Raw genomic sequence first — 7194 nt, 5'->3', positions numbered from 1 at the left:
CCTCAACCCTGAAGCTGCACCATGGCACCTCAACCCTGAAGCCACACCATGGCACCTTAACCCTGAAGCCGCACCATGGCACCTCAACCCTGAAGCCACAGCATGGCACCTCAACCCTGAAGCCACACCATGGCACCTCAACCCTGAAGCTGCACCATGGCACCTCAACCCTGAAGCTGCACCATGGCACCTCAACCCTGAAGCTGCACCATGGCACCTCAACCCTGAAGCCTCACCATGGCACCTCAACCCTGAAGCCGCACCATGGCACCTCAACCCTGAAGCCACACCATGGCACCTCAACCCTGAAGCCACAGCATGGCACCTCAACCCTGAAGCCACACCATGGCACCTCAACCCTGAAGCTGCACCATGGCACCTCAACCCTGAAGCCGCACCATGGCACCTCAACCCTGAAGCTGCACCATGGCACCTCAACCCTGAAGCTACACTCGCAACACCATTTAAAAATCGTCGGTTGTATCGTGCCGTTGGCCAGTCCATGTAAGAGGACATTAAGCATTTACCAGTACAGATTTGTCTGCTGTGAATTTTGCCACATATCGGCATGAAGATCTACGTGAAGATCTAATGTGCAGATTTTGATGCTGATTTTCCGACACCTTTTACCTAATCTTGCACGGAAGGTTATTTCGGAAGACCTGGATGCCATTTAATAAACACTTGGTAATAATACACTGCCGATCTGCATCTCGCACGATTGCACAACCGACAACTCTGGAAGTGATTCTAGAATATAAAAGTGTGTTTTCCGAGTGCCCAATATCTTGGGATACCCTTATATTCAAGGGACAAAAGCAAAACCGTCCCACCGCTTCTGTATCATTCATATCACCCCGATCTCAAACTACGGAAACATTTTGTAGATTTTTCCCCCCTTTTTATGGAGGAATGAAACTACATCACTTTTCTATAACTCAAAGTCTGTCGTTGTGAGTGTGACCGAGTCACCGAGAAACTCTTTATCATCTGAAGAACGCCAATTAGACCAATATCCTCACCGAGCCTCAAAGAACGTCCCTTCTCTTTCTTTCTGACACACAATTATCTCTCAACTGTATGATTATCTTCTGATAGAAAAACCCAGAAACCGTCCGGATGAAGAGTCCGACTGGAGAACCAAACAGCTTATAAGTTCAAAGGTCGTTTCTAATTTTTTCTTTTTTTTTTTTAAAACGCATAAAACGAAGAAAAAAAATCAGAAGAGATCCCTAATGATGAGGGAAAAATAAAACGTGAAGTGAACGCCGCACATGTATTTCATACACAAAGGGCGCAATTCATTATTGCATTTCTGCCTAGTTTTTGATGACTTTTTTTTACTTTTTTAAGCTTTCCTTTTTCTTTTTTGCCACATTCTTTTAACTTGCGGCTATTTTTACCTTAACTTCCTACTTATTTATCCTTGTTTTTTTTTTATTCTCTGTTCGCCGTTGTTTTTGTTTTCCGGACGATTCATTTTTTAATAAAAACGTGGCAAACTCTTTGTGCAGAGATGATATAAATGCGTTTTATTTTTATTCAATTGAATTTTTTATGCAAATCTTAGCGGAATATTATAAAGGATCGTGCAAACGTTTTACTCTAAAAAGTAACAAATGAAAAAAGAAAAGACAAGAAAAGCAAAAGCCGCAAACCGCGAACGTCATTTTGAAGAAATTAGCAAAAGGAAATATAAATTTAAAAATTGCAACAAATGCCACAAAAATAACTTAAAAAATACAAATGATAAATCAGGGACAATGTGAACTAGAGGTCACATTTTACCCTTCTAAGATCCCTCTATTTCTGGACTTTTTAAAAAATATTTTCCCCTCCTCCAGTCAAGAACCAGAACTTTTTTTTCTTTTCCCATCGATTTGGTTATAGAAGGATTTGTTGTTGCTTTTTCAGGACATTTGTTGCCATGTTTCAGGACAGATAACTTATTGATCATCTTTGATTAACCCTCTCTGGGGAGGGATGAAAAAAAGAAGTAATTCCAATATTAATTTTTACTTTTTTTTTTTTAAAGTCAAACAGTGAAAATAACATTTTATGTCTACAGTAGGGGGTTGATAGAAAAACGGTGATACCAAATATGTATTATTTTTTTTAACTTTTGCACAATAAAGACACTTTTTTATTGGAAAAATCATATTTTTGTATCACTGCATCCAGAAAACCAGAACTTTTTTGTGCATTAAAGGAACAGGATGAAATTTGTTTGAGATGAAAGATAAGTTGTGACCTTTATAGGAACCGTTTCTGGGGCACTTACAATTTACTGGTTTATTTACGAAAACATAAATAATAATATTATATATATATATATACATATATATATATATTATTCATTTATATACAGTACAGACCAAAAGTTTGGACACACCTTCTCATTTAAAGATTTTTCTGTATTTTCATGACTATGAAAATTGTACATTCACACTGAAGGCATCAAAACTACGAATTAACACCTGTGGAATTATATACTTAACAAAAAAGTGTGAAACAACTGAAATTATGTCTTACATTCTAGGTTCTTCAAAGTAGCCACCTTTTGCTTTGATGACTGCTTTGCACACTCTTGGCATTCTCTTGATGAGCTTCAAGAGGTAGTCACCGGGAATGGTTTTCACTTCACAGGTGTGCCCTGTCAGGTTTAATAAGTGGGATTTCTTGCCTTATAAATGGTGTTGGGACCATCAGTTGTGTTGAGCAGAAGTCTGGTGGATACACAGCTGATAGTCCTACTGAATAGAGTGTTAGAATTTGTATTATGGCAAGAAAAAAGCAGCTAAGTAAAGAAAACGAGTGGCCATCATTATTTATAGAAATGAAGGTCAGTCAGTCAGAAAACTTGGGAAAACTTTGAAAGTTTCCCCAAGTGCAGTGGCAAAAACCATCAAGCGCTACAAAGAAACTGGCTCACATGAGGACCGCCCCAGGAAAAGAAGACCAAGAGTCACCTCTGCTTCTGAGGATAAGTTTATCCGAGTCACCAGCCTCAGAAATCAGAGGTTAACAGCAGCTCATATTAGAGACCAGGTCAATGCCACACAGAGTTCTAGCAGCAGACACATCTCTACAACAACTGTTAAGAGGAGACTTTGTGCAGCAGCCTTCATGGTAAATTAGCTGCTAGGAAACCACTGCTAAGGACAGGCAACAAGCAGAAGAGACTTGTTTGGGCTAAAGAACACAAGGAATGGACATTAGACCAGTGGAAATCTGTGATTTGGTCTGATGAGTCCAAATTTGAGATCTTTGGTTCCAACCACCGTGTCTTTGTGCGACGCAGAAAAGGTGAACGGATGGACTCTACATGCCTGGTTCCCACCGTGAAGCATGGAGGAGGAGGTGTGATGGTGTGGGGGGGCTTTGCTGGTGACATTGTTGGGGATTTATTCAAAATTGAAGGCAAACTGAACCAGCATGGCTACCACAGCATCTTGCAGCAGCATGCTATTCCATCCGGTTTGCGTTTAGTTGGACCATCATTTATTTTTCAACAGGACAATGACCCCAAACATCTCCAGGCTGTGTAAGGGCTATTTGACCAAGGAGGAGAGTGATAGGGGGGCTACACCAGATGACCTGGCCTCCACAGTCACCAGACCGGAACCCAATCGTGAGCTGGACCGCAGAGTGAAGGCAAAAGGGCCAACAAGTGCTAAGCATCTCTGGGAACTCCTTCAAGATCATTCTCGGTGACTAAGGCTTGAAGCGCATCAAGAGAATGCCAAGAGTGTGCAAAGCAGTCATCAAAGCAATAGGTGGCTACTTTGAAGAACCTAGAATATAAGACATAATTTCAGTTGTTTCACACTTTTTTGTTAAGTATATAATTCCACATATGATAATTCATAGTTTTGATGCCTTCAGTGTGAATGTACAATTTTCATAGTCAGGGCAGAGCGGCAAAGATAACGCCATATCTGAGACTGGCTAATAAAAGGAAAGATTAATATGGGGAAAAGAACACAGACATTGGACAGAGGAAGATGGGAACAAAGTGTTATGGACAGATATACATAAATATATATATATAGTGATGGCTTTAGGAAGAAAACAAAAAACGAGCACACAAATATAAAAATGCCGGCGGCCTTAAGGGGTAAACAATAAATAATTGACTGTTGATGTTGTTTGGTTGCTATGAGACACCGTCCCATTGTTACGTCCGCTATATAATAGTGTCTTGGTCTTTTGGTCACGCTGTATACACGTGATGTGGCTACATAGTGGTATTATAGTGTTATTATCAGGATATATCGTGACACATATGCCGGAAATACGGTATTATCGCAGGTGCAATCCCGGGAGCCGCCACCAGGGGGAGCCCCGCACTCTGTGTCTGTCCTGACCTCATCCACCTGCCGCGACTCCCGGCGCCAGACGGCCCCTCCCCTCAGCCCTGCCAGCCGCGCTTTTCTATAGGATGACTGACCGCGTGACGTCACTCCAATACCGACCCCCCCATTGGTCCGGTCGGCTGTCAGTCACTCTTTGGGGTCATTTAAGTTTACGGGCAGGAAATAAATAAATAAATGGGCGAAATTAGAAATGCGTAGAGCAAAATAAAAAAAAAACCCCACGGGATCTGTCTGGGACACACTAACCTGCTAGCTACGTAAAGGAGGAGGGACTCGTTAATGATTGATGGCTAAACAGACCAATGGAGAAGCAGAAGGCTTCAAAGCTGGCTCGTGACGCCGCTCGGAGACACGGGTCTGGGCACGTGATGTCGCTGTATGTAAATGACCTGTCAGCGGGCAACCTCTGTCACAGGGACCAGAAAAAAAAAAGAGCATCACTCCCGACCAATCCCGAACAGACACTGTGATCCCGCCCCCTAGCAGGAACTGACCAATCGCATCTTCCCTAAACCCAAACGTGCTTCCCAGAAGACCAATGAGGAGGAAGAGTTTTACTCAAGGGGGCGTGGCGCATAGAAGGAGCACTCGATTTGTTTTTGGGCGTCGCCCGGACGCGCGTGTCGCTCGGCGCCACTCCCTGATTGTCAGGCCCCTCCACCAATGGCGTCCGGAGGTAGCGGGGGACCAGCCAATGGAGAGCGGCGGTGGGTTGGAAGGGGGCGGGACTGACCGAGGGGATTTCGGGTGACAGTGGACAGAGGAATGGAGGATTTGGTGCTCGGGCGGCGGAGGAGGACAGTGCGGGAGCCGGGCGCAGGTAACCGCCGCACCGGGGGCCACGGAGGGCCGGCGGGAGCTCCGGGGGAGGAGGCGGCAGCAGCCGCGGACAGGAGGGGAGGGGAGCGCAGACCACTCCTCCGCACCTCCCCCTCTCACCGAGCGCACTCCCCCGTGTCCCCACATGACTCCGCCGCTGCCCTCAGCCTAGTGCACAGCCCTCAGCCTGCACAGCCCTGTCATGGCCGGCGCGCAAGCTGGCCTCACACTGTACAGGGGGAAAGGGGGGGGGGGATCACACTGCACATGGGGGGGTCACACTGTACATGGGGAGGGGCTCACACTGTACAGGGGGAGGCTCACACTGTACAGGGGGGGTCTCACTACATGGGGGGTCACACTGTACAGGGGGAAAGGGGGGGGATCACACTGTACAGGGGGGGGGGTTCACACTGTACAGGGGGAGGGGCTCACACTGTACAGAGGGGGGGCTACACTGTACAGGGGGAAAGAGGGGGGATCACACTGTACAGAGGGGGGGCTACACTGTACAGGGGGAAAGGGGGGGGATCACACTGTACAGGGGGAGGGGCTCACACTGTACAGGGGGGGGCTCACACTGTACAGGGGGAAAGGGGGGGGATCACACTGTACAGAGGGGGGGCTACACTGCACATGGGGGGTCTCACTGCACAGGGGGGGTCACACTGCACATGGGGGGTCACACTGCACAGAGGAGGGGCTCACACTGTACATGGGGGGTCACACTGCACATGGGGGGTCACACTGTACAGAGGGGGGGCTCACACTGCACATGGGGGGGTCACACTACATGGGGGGCTCACACTGCACATGGGGGGTCACACTGCACAGAGGAGGGGCTCACACTGCACATGGGGGGGTCACACTGTACATGGGGGGCTCACACTGTACATGGGGGGGATCACACTGCACATGGGGGGGTCACACTGTACATGGGGGGCTCACACTGCACAGAGGGGGGATCACACTGCACAGAGGGGGGATCACACTGCACAGAGGGGGGGCTCACACTGTACATGGGGGGCTCACACTGTACATGGGGGGGGAATCACACTGCACATGGGGGGATCACACTGCACATGGGGGGTCACACTGTACATGGGGGGCTCACACTGCACAGAGGGGGGATCACACTGCACAGAGGGGGGGTCACACTGTACATGGGGGGCTCACACTGTACATGGGGGGCTCACACTGCACAGAGGGGGGGCTCACACTGCACAGAGGGAAAGGGGGGATCACACTGCACAGAGGGGGGTCTCACACTGTACATGGGGGGATCACACTGCACATGGGGGGTCACACTGTACATGGGGGAAAGGGGGGGGGATCACACTGCACAGAGGGGGGGCTCACACTGTACATGGGGGATCACACTGCACAGAGGAGGGGCTCACACTGTACATGGGGGAGGTCTCACACCGTACATGGGGGGCTCACACTGCACATGGGGGGTCACACTGCACAGAGGGGAAAGGGGGGTCACACTGTACAGAGGGGAGGGGGGGCTCACACTGCACAGAGGGGGGGATCACACTGTACAGAGGGGAAAGGGGGGGTCACACTGTACAGAGGGGATGGGGGGGCTCACACTGTACATGGGGGGGCTCACACTGCACAGAGGGGGGGATCACACTGTACAGAGGGGAAAGGGGGGGCTCACACTGTACATGGGGGGCTCACACTGCACAGAGGGGGGGATCACACTGTACAGAGGGGAAAGGGGGGGTCACACTGTACAGAGGGGAGGGGGGCTCACACTGTACATGGGGAGCTCACACTGCACAGAGGGGGGGATCACACTGTACAGAGGGGAAAGGGGGGGTCACACTGTACAGAGGGGAGGGGGGGCTCACACTGTACATGGGGGGATCACACTACAGAGGGGAAAGGGGGGGTCACACTGTACAGAGGGGGGGCTCACACTGTACATGGGGGGGCTCACACTGCACAGAGGGGGGATCACACTGTACAGAGGGGAAAGGGGGGGTCACAC

The 7194-nt window shown here is 48.9% G+C and overlaps 1 protein-coding gene across 3 annotated transcripts in view; it reads left to right on the top strand.

The window, feature by feature from the left end:
- The first annotated feature begins 5100 nt into the window (after positions 1-5100).
- ZBTB20 (zinc finger and BTB domain containing 20) overlaps positions 5101-7194 on the top strand; it is a 1044548-nt gene continuing 1042454 nt past the window's right edge. For 2 of the 3 annotated variants that reach the window (XM_069760556.1, XM_069760557.1), the window contains exon 1: positions 5110-5196. The gene's annotated coding sequence lies outside the window, so the exon portion shown is untranslated. Of the gene's footprint in view, positions 5197-7194 lie in introns of all 3 variants that reach the window. The other variant, XM_069760558.1, reaches the window with a different exon arrangement.

This window comes from Ranitomeya imitator, chromosome 3 (assembly GCF_032444005.1).
Source record: "Ranitomeya imitator isolate aRanImi1 chromosome 3, aRanImi1.pri, whole genome shotgun sequence".
Taxonomy (NCBI): Eukaryota; Metazoa; Chordata; class Amphibia; order Anura; family Dendrobatidae; genus Ranitomeya; species Ranitomeya imitator.
Note: the sequence above shows the minus strand (reverse complement) of the source record. Positions and strands in the feature narration are given on the sequence as shown.